The sequence below is a fragment of the Panthera onca genome, chromosome C2 (genome assembly GCF_046562875.1).
Source record: "Panthera onca isolate mPanOnc1 chromosome C2, mPanOnc1 haplotype 2, whole genome shotgun sequence".
Lineage (NCBI taxonomy): Eukaryota > Metazoa > Chordata > Mammalia > Carnivora > Felidae > Panthera > Panthera onca.
Genome location: NC_138347.1, coordinates 11569999 through 11585163, shown reverse-complemented (window position 1 = coordinate 11585163; position 15165 = coordinate 11569999). Strand labels below are relative to the sequence as shown.

The window sequence follows — 15165 nt, the reverse complement described above, 5'->3', positions numbered from 1 at the left end:
CTTTAAATGACAGTCCCCCCCCCCACTTTTTTTTTAAGTTTGTTTATTTATCTCGAGAGAGAGAGAGAGAGAGAGAGAGAGAGAGAGAGAATGAGAATCCCAAGCAGGCTCTGTGCTGTCATCCCAGAGCCCAATGCTAACTAACTACTTTGACTAATCTCACTAACCATGAGATCATGACTTGAGTCTGAATCAAGAGTTGGATGCTTAACCAACTGAGTCACTCAGGTGCCCCTTGGCTACTTCCGTAATTGCAGATTTTCTCAGAGTTTTTCAGTGCCTAAGGTGTGTTGGCATTCTCTCTGGGCTCATACTGGGAGGCTTTTTAACTTATGCTCATCTGGAACTACTGGAAAAATATATAATGGAAAAGTTGGAGCTAGAAAGGGATATCCTTTCTTCAGCCATCTGCTTTTTAAATTTTTTTTTGTTAGACTTCAGGAAAGATAGCAACTTGACCTGTTTCAGAACGGGATGGGCCTATTTTTGAGATTTCTTGTTCTAAGAGACTGATGACGGTAGGTGGCAAGAGCTTATGATACCTTGAAAAATATGTTGCTCATATTTTTAAAATGCTATATAGCGTGATTTATTTCACGTGTTCTGATTACAATACTTGCATCCAGAAACTGTAGTTCCTGGGGTCCTTCTTCTCTTTATCTCAAGTTCCTTTCCTCTTAGTTTTGTGACCTTCTGTACGCACCTGGGAACTCAGAGCGTGGCATTTCAGCTGTGTCCTGGCCCAGTGGTCCTTGCATCATCCCTGTCCTGCAGACCTGCATTGCTAGACTGATGCAGCTGTGTTCCGTTTCCTGTGTTCGTGCTGGCAAAAGTCAGCTGAAGAGAAGCGTAGGAACTCGTGGACTTCCTTCTCCACTTAGCTGCGACCTGCAAAGTATTCTTTCTCAGCTTTCTCTCCATCCCTCACCACATTTGCCCTTTTCCTCAAGCTTCCCGGGAGGCATCTGAACCTTCACTTTCAGCAGTAATGCTGCCTCCTGTTTGGGCCTGCCGCCCACTTCCCAAGTAGCTTTTGTAAATCTGTCTTACTCACACTTGCTCTCTACTTCTTGCGATAAGAGGGAGAAGGAAGAGGTGGGTGTCTCCTTCCCTCCCCCCGGGTTCTAGATGCTGTTCTTTCCTGTTTCCTCTGAGACTTTGCGCCATTCTCTCGTGCTTGTTCCCCTCAGCCTTGCCACAGCTAGATCCCGCTTGACTGTCGTGTGCCAGGTGCTGGGGTAGGAGCCTGGACTACCCCAGTAGTGACAGCTCCCTGTCCTCAATCTATTTATATTTTACTGGGACAGACAGAAATACGGAAAAAAACCCCACCCCACATAGATAGCTGATTTCCAGCTGTTGTATGTGCCATGATGAAAGCGTTCAGGAGGACCTCATCTAGTTTTAGAGTCCGGGGAAGATGGGGCATGCACTTGAGGTGTGAGCTATGCACAGGAGTCAATCAGGGAAGGGAAGGAAGTTGTTTCCCAGGCTGAGGAACCCGCATGTGAGCAGGGCCCGTACCATGAAGGAGCACCGCACACTTGAGAGGAAGGCCACGGTAGCTGCTATTAGGGAACTGGGGGAGGAGGTGAGACCAGCCGGTGCGGGGCCTCATAGGCATGTAAAAAAGGCTTGGTGTCAATCCAGAAGCTCTGATCTGAATTAGGCTTGTTCTCTGACTTGTGTGCATTCCTCTGGCTCCTCCGCCCCTTCCATCACCTCCTGCTCCGCTTCTTCCCGTTGGTGCTGTACTCCCTCTGTTTCTTGGAGGAGTAGTTTTATGCTGGGTCTCTTTGCTCCTGTTACTTGTAGCGGGGTTCTGCCTCTGCCCCTCCATTGTTGATTCCCATACACAGATTTCCGTCCATTTGTTTCTTGACCTTTCTGTGACTTTCGACACATTTTTTCTTCTTCTTCTTCTTTTTTTTTTTTCTTAATTTTATTTAAGTAATGTCTACATCCAGTGTGAGGCTTGAACTCACAAACCAGAGATCAAGAGTCCCGTGCTCTTCAGACTGAGCCAGCCAGGCGCCCCTTGGCCCATTTCTTCTTGAAAAACACTGTTCTACTTTGGCTTTCTCTGCCTTATACTCTGTGTTTTTCTTCTCCCTTACATCTAGGACTTCTTAGTCTCTTTTGAGGGCTCTTTACCTTGTATGTTGCTGTCTCTAGAGCTGTTACATCTACCGTCTTTTGACCCTCCACTGTCTTCCAGGACAGTCATCTCCCCTGTTGGAGTTTTAGCCACCATGAATAAATCCTGTTATCTGTGTATACCTGGAGTTCTGCCTCCCGAGTTCTAACCCTTTGCCTACAGCAATTATTTACTGAGTACCTACTAAACATCAATAACCATGTTAGATGCTCTGTGGTATAATAAAAAAAAGTGTAGTTGGTCTTTCTCCCTGGTTCCAGACACAGAGCTCTGGAAACCTTTGGAATTTCCTGAGTGGTGGGAGTGTCTTTGTTATTCAAAATTAGCCTCTTTAGATTTTACCTGAGTTTATGCTAATGAAGTGACTTTTAGCCCCTTACCCCCCAACAAGGGAGAGGGACTGGAAATTGAGTTTAATCACGTGGGCAGTGATTTAATTAGTCATGTCTCATAAAGCCCCTTATAAATATGCCAGGATGGTGAGGTTTGGTGAACATTTAGATGTGTAGATGGGTAGGCACAATATTCCACAGAGGAGGAGAGGGCATGGATGCTCTTCAACTCCCCTCAGCCATACTTTGCCCTGAGTCTCTTCCATTTAGTTGTCCCAGAGTTGTATCCTTCATAATAAAACTAATCATAAATGTGATGAAGTTTTGGGGTGATGGTGGGGTGGTCCAGAGCTGACGGCCAAGAAAGAATTCTTGAAGACGTCTTTGGTGCAAAAAGGTGATTTTATTAAAGTACGGGGACAGAACCCACGGACGGGAAGAGCTACACTGGGGTCCTGACGGGTAGTTCATTGTATATTCTCTGGATGGGAGCGGGTCAGGGATAGAGTAAGTCTCTAAGGTAGTTTGGAAGCAAGGTTTCCAGCACCTTGAGGGGCTAGCTGTTGCTAGGGAACACCATTTATTACCGTTTAATAAAACCTCAGTCATGAGACCCTTCAGATACATATCGGGGGGTGGGGCATAAGCTTGGAGTATGAGCGCCAGCATATATCTTGGGGTAGTTGAGATAAGGGAAGTAGACTTACAGGATCCTCAGATCCTGGAGGTTGGGATAATGTTAAGCTAAGATTCTCTTTTGCCCCCTAGCAAAGTGTCGTCATCTAGGCTGCTGAGCTCCTAGAGGGCGGTCACTCTGCCCTTGTCAAGGACTTGTCAGTGGGCTATAGGCAGTAAGGGAATTTAATTTTTCATTTGCCTTAGTTTCCCCACATCACCATGGCAAGCACTTAAACCCCTTCCCTTTGTTCTTGGGGAGCCAGGGAGGTCTGAGGAATATCACACATATTCCACTCCGGGGGGAGGGGGCAGTGCTGTTAGTCTGTATTTTGCCCTCAGCTAGCTCCACACTCCCTCATCAGGTATAGTGCTTTCCTAAGATTGGTGAGTAGTTCTAACAAATTACTGAACCTGGGGGAGGGTGGCGGTTGTGGGAACCCCCAAATTTGTAGTCTTCCTGCAGAAGTGCTGGTACTGTAGGGGCTACTTAAGACTTGTGGCTGGTGTCTGAAACGGGACTGAGCCCTTTACCTGTGGGTTCTGTACTAATTCCAGGTAGATAGAATCAGAATCAAATTTTAGGACACTCAGTTGAAATCAGAGAGCTGTTGTTAGAACTGATCACCTGGCTGTGGAGCATCTCAATCTCTCTGTATGGAATAGACTCAGTACCTGTCTATAAACCAGATAGGTGGACAGATGGTTGCAACGTATCCATGCAAGCTGACAGCCTGGACCTTTTCTCTCTAATTCCGAAGTTGGTTGCTACATTCTGTCAATTCTTCTGCCCCTGGAACATCTTTGGGTTTCATCTCTTTCTCTCTGTGTCCATCGCTGTTGTCTTAGCCCCGATTTCATCATTTTTCACGTTACCACTTGGCTGTTACTGACTGGTCCGGCTTCTAGTTATTGGGGACCTCACGGAGCTTTATGTGGGTTGTGTTTTTAAATGTATCACTGTTTGCCAGATGAGAAATTAAAATTGAGAAATGTACAAAGTATTTTATTAATGTATTGAAAATACCTGTAATAAACCCACTGCGTGCTTACATAAATAACAGATTTTTTATGAAAACTGTTTTACAAAAGAAAAAAATAATTTAGTGAGAAGAGAGCATCGTTTTACATTTTTGCAAACCTCTTTTAAAGTCTGGCTTAATAGAAGACAGCTGGCTTTTCATATCTTCTCCTGCAGTCAGTTGGTTGCGAAATGTTGTTTTGGTTGAAGTAGTTGAAAGAAATCTGGCCTTACACAGATATGTAGTTGGAAAAGCCAGGAGCCTTTTGATGGCATTTTCAGAAAATTGTGGTTATTCTTTGATACCATACCAAAATTTGACACTGCTAGTTTCTTAAGGTTAGTGGCAATGCGGAATCTGAAATTATGTTAGTGAATTTTTCATACTCCGTTACAAAAACATCTATAGTCCATCCTGCTGTTTGAATGACATTTTACACCTTTGTGATTTTGTAACATCATGTGTTGGTCATTCGGAAAATATTAATTCACTGATTTATGTAGATCTTGCAAATGTTGATATGTTTCATTGAATAATACTACTTTAACATCCCATTTGTTAGTATTACCACCCATCTTATTGGAAAAATTTCTCAATGCTAAGAAGTCTAACTCAAAATGACAGATACTAGTTTTCCAAATTCAAAATTTTTGCTCAAAAGCTTAACTTTTATCATTTGCCAAGTTACTATCTGTTTTTCTTGAAGCAATAGGCTCATTTCATTTTTGAGAAACCACCTGCCAAATACTTAAGTCTGAATAAACATAGTTTTTCTGTTGTTTTGCTAAGTAAAAACTGTGTTCCATGAAAAAAAGTGCCTAATTCAGCTTGCAACTCATTTGCACAACTGTGTTTTCTTAAGACATCGGTTGTAGTCTGTGTGCCATAGGGATGCTTTATGATTACTTCCCTTTTTATTTTTATTTTTATTTATTTTTTATTTTATTTTTTTTCTTAATGTTTTTATTTATTTTTGAGACAGAGAGAGACAGAGCATGAGCAGGGAAGGGGCAGAGAGAGAGGGAGACACAGAATCGGAAGCAGGCTCCAGGCTCTGAGCCATCAGCACAGAGCCTAATATGGGGCTCGAACTCACAGACTGTGAGATCATGACCTGAGCCAAAGTTGGACGCTCAACCGACTGAGCCACCCAGGCGCCCCTGATTACTTCCCTTTTAGTCATACAAATAATAAACACATTTATTCAAGGGTTGAGATTTAATAGTTATCATTCTTAATGACTTATCAAGGACCTTCTGAAGCAAAACTGATTTTTTTTTTGAGATAGAGAACACGAGTTGGGGGGAGGGGCAGAGAGAGAGGGAGCGAGAACCCCAAGCAGGCTCCACAGGTCAGCGCGGAGCCCGATACGGGGCTTGAACTCACGAACCGTGAGTGAGATCATGACCTGAACCAAAGTTGGATGCTCAAATGACTGAGCCACCCAGGCGCCCCCTGATTTTATTTAACGTGTGTGTGGCAGTGAGGAATACGTAACCACCAGTACAGTTTGGTGCCACTGCTAAGGTGGCAGCAGTTTACCCAGCCTTGTTGTTGTGTCACTGCAAGTATAAACACAATGAAAATAATGTCTGGGTACCATTATGGTCATAGTTTTGGCCTTTTGGACCCTTTGAAATGGTCTTGGGAACTCCAGAGACTCAGGAACCACCTTGAGAATTCCTACCTTATAAAATTTAAACCTTTTTGCCAAGTTTATTTTTTTATTTTTTAAAAACTTAAAGTTTTTTTATGTTTATTTTTTGACAGAGCAAACCAGGGAGGGGCAGAGAGAAAGGGAGAGAGAGAGAGAATCCCAAGCAGGCTTCACATTGCCAGCACAGAGCCCTACATGGGGTTCCGTCTCATGAACCGTGAGATCATGACCCAAGCTGAAATCAGGAGTCAGATGCTTAAACGACTGAGCCACCCAGATGCCCCAAGAGGAAAGCACTTTACATTCCTCTTGTGGACTTAAATGTATTCGTGTTAGTGTATTGCATGTTGAACCTTCATACCTCTAATTAAATGAAACATGTCAGCAAATAGGTGGTAGGATATATATAGAGAGAGCCTCCAGCAGAGCCTTCTGCTGTGTCAGATGTAAGATTATACTTAGGTCTGGCCCAAGGAATAAACTAATTTTCCTTTATAAGTATACAAATGGCACCTGTTTTCCTAATCAGGAGACTCTCCTGGTATCATCTAGATTTTGGGTTATATGCAGTTGAGTTCATCAGATAAGTGACCTGTAGGTAAGTAATCAGAGTTGCTCTTAGCTTTTATAGAATTTGCTTTAGAATGCCTTCTGGTATTATCTGACTCACACCCATGACTTCACACATACACAGGAATGTTTACTGAGTACCTGTCATGTCTCATGTGTTTGGCAAGAAGCTTTCCCTATGTCCTGTCTAAAATTGGTTTTCTGTAAAGCTGTGAGATAGATGGTAAATACCCTTATGTTACAGATGAGAAAACAACCTCAATTTGCTATCATTTGTCATAATGAAAACATTCCAAAGGACACATTGGGTAGCTGAACTTAAATAAAAAATTCTTGAATTACCACAAAAGTAGATAGGAGTATTACAACATTATGAAATGAAATTTGGTATAAATGAGCATTTATCATGATTTCAGAGCTTTAGTCTACCTTTTAATTCTAAAAGGAGCAGGGATTGTCTGTAAAGGATTTTTTAAATACAACCTAAAGTTCTTTCACATTTTGAGGGCCCATAACTCTAGACAGGTATAGCAATGCTGGATTCATTAGGCGGTCATGCATGTAATTATTCCTCAGAAAATGAAATCTATAAACTCTAGCATTGTGCTTATATTGGTTTTGTTATGAAATACGTTACCTTTTAGATTTCTTCTCAAGTTTGAGATTTAGTTTACAAAACCACTAACTGGTATATAATTATATTGGAAATTTGAATTAGAAGGGCCTTTAGGCCCTGGCTTTGCTGGTAACTGTAACCTCTTATAATTGCTGTCAAGATGTGATCTAGACACCCTTGGAAATAGACAGTTGAGTCACAGTATCCTGAACAGTCTTTTGTCAGATTCAAAAATGTTAGAAAAGATCTAAATTGGAATGATAAAATGGCATTCACCCATCTGGTTTTGGGTTTACTTCTTTGTGACATTTCTAAACCTGATTTTTTTTTTTTTTTAAGGTTTTATTTTTTTTTTGAGAGAGATGGAGAGAGAACACACTCGAACAGGGGAGGAACCTACTCACCGTGAGATCATGAACTGAGCCGAAATCAAGAGTCAGCCACTCAACCGACTGAGCCACCCAGGTGCCCCCCTAAATCTGATTAAGAGGCAAGTTCTAGGGGTACCTGGGTGGCTTGGTCGATTGAGCATCTGACTCTTGATTTCAGCTCAGGTCATGATCCCCCAGCGTCATGGGATGGAGCCCCAGTCAGGCTTTGCGCTGAGTGTGGAGCTTGCTTAAGATTCTCTCTCTCCTTCTCTGCCCCTCTCCCCCATGCTCGTGTGTGCTCGCTCTCTTTCTCTGTGTCTCTCTTAAAAAAAAAAAAAAAAAAAGATTTGTACAGACAGTGGAGAGCTGGAACTTGAAAGTAATATATCAAAATGTAGCTACTAACATTTTAAGTCCTGAGTTATGTAACTGTGCAAGATTTATTGTTATTTCCTGATTGTACAGCAAAGGGATTAAAAGCACAAATTTTGAAGCAAAACTGCTCAGCTGTTGACTGCATAACCATAAGCTAGCTATTTCACTTTGCTGTACCTCTGTTTCCTCATTTGTATAATGGGGTTGATTATAATTCTTACCTTGTATGGTTGTTGTGAGGATGTTAAAGCATCTAGCACAGTGCTTCACTAAAGAGTAAGTGCTTATTATGAGAAATGACTATTATCATCACCATCTTTATTTTGTTATCATCTGTGATCCAATCCTGGATTTGTAATTTAAAACAAAAATGAAGGTGTTATATAGTCTGTTTGCTAGTTGATTCTGTGACCATTTTAAATTTCTCAGTTGTTCTTTTTGTCATGTGGAAGGTTGGTATTGGTTTTAAGCTTGGTAGAGAGAGGAGGATCAGATCCGTGGTTGGTTTAAAGTGCTTTCATGTCCTGGTAAAACATAATTAGACGTAAGAATTTTTAACAATCCAACAACAAAAAGAACCCAGTTTTTAAAATGGGCAAAAGACATGAATAGGCATTTCTCCAAAGAAGATCTACAAATAGCAAACAACGCTTTTAGTTGTTAGAGAAATAGAAATCAAAACTGAGATGCCATTTCACACCCATTAGGATGGCTATCATAAAAGAAAAAAAAAAGGAAAATGACAAGTGTTGGCAAGAACGTGGAGAAACTGGAAGCCTTATACGTTAGTGGTAGGAATGTAAAATGGCACTGCTGTAACAGAACAGTTTTGTAGTTTCTTAATAAGCTAAATATAGAGATACAGAGTTATCATATGGCCGTAGCAATTCTATCCCTAGGTATATATCCCAAAGGATTGAAAACAGGTGTTGAGACAAAAACTTACAGATCATCATTCATTTTCTTTTGGGATGATGATAATATTCTGGAATTCATTGTTGGTTATGGTTGCACAATGCTGTGAATATATTAAATGTCATTGAATTATACATTTCATAGTGGTTAAAATGGTAATTTTTGTTATATGTGTTCACTATTTATTTATTCATTTATTTACTTATTTTAAGTAAGGTCAGTGCCCAACATGGGGCTTGAACTCATGACCCTGAGATGAGGAGTCACATGCTCTCCCCACTGAGCCAGCCAGGCACCCCTGTGTTCACATTTTTTAAAATGGAAAGAAATTAGACATAACATTTAGTCTACCATAGTGGCAATTTTGTCAAAATATTTTCTTAAACCATTTTGCTGCAATTTTAGGATAGGATCATTTGCAGTTCATATATAGTTCGATGAAATGTATCGTAATTTTTCTTATGTAGATCTAGAAAAGGTAGAAGATGAAAGCCATGAGAATTTTGATACTCATTCTTTCCTTAGTGCCGAGGTTCTCAGAGTGTGGTCTGGAGCCTCTGGGGACTCATTGAGACAATTTAAAACAGTCTGCAAGTTCAGATTATTTTTATAATGATAGTGGTTATTTCCTCTTTTTATTCTCATTCTCTGTAGGTGCACAGCCTGGTTTTCTAGTGGCTGTATGATGTTTGAGGACATCATCTCTTTGATGGCTAATGGTTTATGTGCTTGTATATGTCTGTTTCTTATAAGTTTCTAAGGTAAATTCTTCGGGATCCTCAATTTTTAAAGAGTATAAAAGAGCCCTGAAGCCAGAAATGTAGAGAACCCATGTCTTAGTCAACATGTTATATGCTAATAATAAAAAATTATGTATGCAATGCTTGTGTTATGCAGTTTTGGAAATACAGGAAGAATAAATTGTCAGCCAAATGATTTTTTGTGGTTGTTTTATGTCTTTATTCCTCAGAGATGATTAGATCCGGAACCAAGGTGTTCTTTTTGAGACACTGTAAGTCTCTAGTTTAGGAAAAGGATCTCAGTTACTGAGAAAGTTTATGGTTGTGAATTTGAACAACTTTTACAATAGGAATGATACCAGATACGGTGATTAATTTTACCATATTCAGTTCCCCTAGACTTTTGTAATCTGTGATGCATTTGAAGTATAATAACAACTAATGTTTACTGAACGCTTACTGTGTGTTTTCCCATGTAATGATTCATCTGCTCCTCCCAACAACTCTGCAGAATAGGTACTGTTATAATGGTTAGTTAACTTGCCCATGATCCCACAACCAGAATGTGGCAGATCTGGTATTAGGGCCCATGCAGTCTGACTGGAGTCTGTGCTGTGAACCACTGTGCCATTTGCTATCTCTGCCTATGCGTGCTGTATAAATACTAACTCTCTGGGAGTGTATATAGGAAGTTCCCATTCAGAGGGCTCATACTTCAACCTCTTTGTTGTACAGTTGACTCATGAACAACGAGGGGGTTAGGGGTGCTAACCCTTAGACGGTCAAAAATCCAGATATACTTTTTCACTCCCCCAAAACTTAACTGGAAATAGCCTACTGTTGACTGGAAGCCACACTGATAACATAAACAGACTAGTGACACATACTTTGTGTGCTATGTGTATTATACACTGTATTCTTAAAGTAAGAGAGAGGAAAGAAAATGCTACTGGGAGAATCACAAAGAGGAGAAAATACATTTATAGTCTATACGGTACGGGAAAAAATCTGCATATAAGTGGACCCATGCGGTTGAACCCAGTTCATGGGTCAGTTGTACTGCATGGCAGTGGTGGCGGAATTGGGAGGCGTCCTGGGCCTGGTGCCTAAGCCAAGGGCACCAGCAAAGAGCTGGAGGTAGTTGGAGGAGAGACGGGAGCTGTGAGGGCCAGACTCATGCCCAGGGTGCTTCTGGTCCAGACTTTTAATTGGATGTTTCTTTTCTTAGAGATTGGCTCTGCTTATGGCCTCTAAGAGGGTATCTCCTCTTTTCTATCTTTGGAACAAGATAGATTTTCACAGTTTTCTCCTAGTCTCTGTCTTTGAGGCAAGCACTTATTCCATTTGAACTTTTCTGACGGTTTTTACTAAAAACTAGAAATGAGAAAATTGAAATTGGGAGGGTGTTCAAAGATACCCTTTTAGGAAAGTAACTCAGAACTAAATAAGCACAAATGTGGTACCGATGGGGGTCTTTGGAATTCAAATAATCAGGGTACTTCTGTAAGAGGGTAACTTGGCCTTGGTGTGGGCCCCTCCAGGCTCATCCTCTTTGGAGCTAGGCTGGGTGCTTTTTTTTTTTTTTTTTAATGTTTATTTATTTTTGAGAGAGAGAGAGAGAGAGAAAGAGCACATGAGCGGGGGAGGAGCAGAGAGAGGAGACACAGAATCCGAAGCAGGCTCCAGGCTTTGAGCTGTCAGCACTGAGCCTGCGCGGGGCTTGAACTCACAGACTGCGAGATCATGACCTGAGCTGAAGTCAGACGACGTTCAGCTGAGTCACCCAGGCGCCCCTAGGCTGGGTGCTTTGCTCGGAGAAGTAAGCCAGGCCTCTAGCCTTGAGCTAGAAGGGGGGAATGTCAACCAGAACCTGCCTTAGGAGTAGAGGATGTGCCCTCCTACCTCCTGTTTTGCTTCCGCTTGTCAGTCTTACTGCCACAGATCCCTTTCTAGCACCAAGAGCCATACTGGCGTGAAGTGGGAAGCAGGGATGGGGTCTGGGGATATTCCCCGCAGTTAGTGTGAAGGGGAGGCTCCATTAGTGTTAAAATTAGGCGTTACAGTACTTTCTCTTTCCAGTTGTACTTCCCTTGAAAGATTTTCTTTGCTCTGTGGCCATATCCGTTACTCTGTCCTGAACTCCTTGGGGGGGTCGGGGGGGGGGGGGGGCGGAGGGAAGCTCTACTGTACAGGTGGCAGGCCCGGAGCCTCCCAACGGAGTAGAGGGAGCCAGAGCCTATGCTGGAGTCCAGCAGAAATGCTTGCAGGTGGCCCCTCCTTGCTGCTTCTTGGAACACCTCTGATTTAAAAGGTTTTTGAAGCTGAATCTTTAAAAATAATTCTGTGCAGAATCCTAAAGATGCTGATGGCAGGGGCCCGGGCACTGGGAGGAAAGAGAGCAGGTATTCCCTCTCACGGCTCCTTTCCGTCATTGGTGGCCACGGGGCGCGATCCAGTTGTGTTCATGACTACTGTCCCAACATTCTGGTTCGTTTGTGTATATCAAAAGCAAGGAGAGAAGAAGTACGTTTAGCTTTTATTATATACCTGCATGAAAAGGGGCTGTTTGTGCCAGTATTTTCATTTAAGCATTCATGTTTGTGGATTTATTTTGTACTTTTCAATTTTTTTTAATTACACAAAATAACATGTTTCTGGTATTACAGTCTGAGTGGCTTCATATTTACTCAGCTGCCCGAGTCAGAAGCTTATACCTCATCCTGAATTCCTTAACCCCCTTGTAATTATGGACTATTGATCTGGCTGAGTTCTCAAAGATCCCTCACTCCACTCCTGCACCAACCTTGGACCTGGTCTCTCTCCAGCCAGTCTTGCCCTCTTTTCATATCTTTTTCCACTGAAGCCCCAGTTTTCAAGCTTTCTCATATTAGGAGCCCTTCATTCAACTGAGGAGCCCCAAGTAGCTTTTGTTTATGTAGGTTCTGTTTATCGATATTTATTATAATAACATTAAAACTGAGAAATTACTCATTTTTAAACTTTTTGTTCATTAATTCATTTAAAACAAATAAACTTATTTATTACAAGTTTGGAGAAAGGCATCACAGTTAATTACACGACTTTGGTGGAACTGTGAACAACTTCTGGCAAAACTCAAAACAGTGTTCTCTTGAATTATACTCCCAGCAAATTGAATGTATAGTAGAACCTTGCACAGTCTTGTGTGGTTATCTGTAAGATGGAATTTGGTTTTAGGCTCAGATAATTATAAATGGATTTTCTCCCCTATGTGAATGTCCAGAGACATTTGGAAGTTACATGGGATAATTCCTCGTATGAGACTGTTCTGAGCAGCCTGTTAAATGCCAGTGGTGCCTCCCAGTGAATGTGACAACCAAAAATACTAGGTTTTCCAATATCCATTGTGGAATTGCACACACCCATTGAGAACCACTGATTAATGGAATCTTGACTGGGTTTAAAAATTTTTTTCTTTAATGTGGGATGATCATTTTAAAAATAAATTACATTATAAAAGAACATCAAAAAGGAAGGACAAGTGCCTGTAATCCCACCACCCAGTATAACCAATATTAATATTTTGTTCCATATTTGTATTGCCTTTTTTTGATTCTTCTATAGATAATTTTTCCCATTCAAAAAATGGGACCATTTAGGGACGCCTGGGTGGCTCAGTTGGTTAAGCGTCCAACTTCCGCTCAGGTCATGATCTCACAGTTTGTGGGTTCAAGCCCCGCATTGAGCTCTGTGCTGACAGTACAGAGCCTGGAGCCTGCTTCAGATTCTGTGACTCCCTCTCTCTCTCTCCCTCCCTCCGCTCCCCTGATTGTGTTCTCTCTCTCTCTCTCTCTCTCTCTCCTCTCTCAAAAATAAATAAATATTAAAGAAAATGAGATCATTTATAAATTATTTTTTTTTACTTGGCTTGATGCTACCTGATTTTACCTAATTCATATGCCTCTTTGAAAATCATAACATCATTTTTATTCTTGAATTGATCGTAAAATTAGCATAATCTCATGTAAGGTGCAGGGGTACCTGGGTGGCTCATTTGGTTAAGCCTCTGACTTCAGCTCAGGTCATGATCTCAGGATTCACGAGTTTGAGCCCCACGTTGGGGTCCCTGTTGGCAGCACTGAGCCTGCTTCGGATCCTCTATTCCTCTCTCTCTCTGCCCCTCCTCCGCTTGTGCTCTCTCTCAAAAATAGATAAGTATTTTATAAAAAGAAATAAAATCATAACGTTTTTATTATTGATTTGATTGTAAAATTAGCACAATTTCATGTAAGGTGCAAATAATGCATACTCATGTCTCCTTTTAAGAGTAAAAGTGGTGTTAACATTGGGACAAGAGTGGAGGGATCAGAGCAAAGCCTGGATTTGTATGGAGTTGGGTGGCATTGAACAAGTGACTTACCTCTCAAACTCCACCCAGTTTTCTTGTCTCTAACAAGTATTAGAGATAATGCATGTTTTAAAGTTCCCGCCCTAGGGGTGCCTGGGTGGCTCAATCAGTTAAGCTCTGACTTTGGCTCAGGTCATGATCTCACAGTCTATGGGGTTGAGCCCTGCATCGGGCTCTGTGCTGACAGCTCAGAGCCTGGAGCCTGCTTCAGATTCTATGTCTCCCTTTCTCTCTGCCCCTACCCTGGTTGCACTCTGTCTCTCTCTGTCTCTCAAAAATAAACATTTAAATGAATGAATGAATGAATGAGTGAATAAAATAAAGTTCCTGCCCCAGGATAGAGGGAGATCCCTGTCTGGCCCCTTGCTGATACAAGTGGAATGCAGGCTTCTGGAGGGCAGGGTGGACATCTTACATACCTTTTTTGTTTTGGTCTCTAGCACTAGCTCAGTACTTGATTCATCAACCCATCGAACAAATGCATGTGGCAAAAATTTGTTACTCTGTCTGACCGTGAATAAACCTTGTTTTCTTTCTATCATGCTTATACCTCCATCACAGGTAAACGACTATATTAATTATCATGTCAAATCTCAATAAATCTTGCCCCAAATGGGGTCATTCATTAGTTCAGGATAAAAATGTTTCTGAAGTTTTAGGCACACCTGATTGTTGCATTAATCTAGCTATGGCTTGAACATTATTATTACTCAGTATTCTGGCTAATTGATTGTGCAGCCCTACCATTGACACGTGTAATTAAATGAGCTTGCATTTAGCGTGTTCTGAAGCCAGTTGTGTTTACCTCAGAGGCTGTCGGCTTGAAACCATGTCTTTAGGACTCATTGGTCCCTTTAAGACATCTTCACAGGTATGCTTTTCTTTCATTGTGGATCTTTTTTTCTTTCAAAATTTTATTTGCAGCTGTTAAGATAGGAGATTTAACTGTTCAGTCCCCTTGAATGTTTTAATTTTGTTGCTATTGGAATTCTGAAAAATTTAATCTGAAAAATGATTGGACTGTTTTTAGGAGAGTTTCTGGATTCAGAAAGGCCCAAAGCATAGAGGCTGAAATAGTGGTGCTTAGCCTTTTGCATGCATCAGAATCACCTGAAAGACTGATAAAACGTCAGGTTGGTTCCCACCTGGTTTCTTATTCACCGTGTCAGAGCAGGGCCCAAGAATTTGCATTCTAACCAGCTCATTCTATATCCCAGTAGAGCAGGTCAGGGACCAGACTCTGGCAACCACTGGGCTAAAGTGTTATTGAAGTCACCTAAGGTGACAATATGGAGGGAGATGATGGAGCCCAGTGTGTTTCAGGAAAGTCCCTTTGTGCTCCCTGAA

The 15165-nt window shown here is 41.5% G+C and overlaps 1 protein-coding gene, 1 long non-coding RNA gene and 1 other non-coding gene across 9 annotated transcripts in view; 1 reads left to right on the top strand and 2 right to left on the bottom strand.

The window, feature by feature from the left end:
• ITSN1 (intersectin 1) overlaps nucleotides 1-15165 on the top strand; it is a 220210-nt gene that overhangs the window by 13011 nt on the left and 192034 nt on the right. The window lies entirely within an intron of this gene.
• The window catches only part of LOC145715744 (uncharacterized), a 136417-nt gene that overhangs the window by 87128 nt on the left and 34124 nt on the right, over nucleotides 1-15165 (bottom strand). The window lies entirely within an intron of this gene.
• On the bottom strand, nucleotides 8913-8985 carry TRNAR-CCU (transfer RNA arginine (anticodon CCU)). The gene has a single exon. It is a non-coding gene; the product is annotated as a tRNA-Arg (tRNA).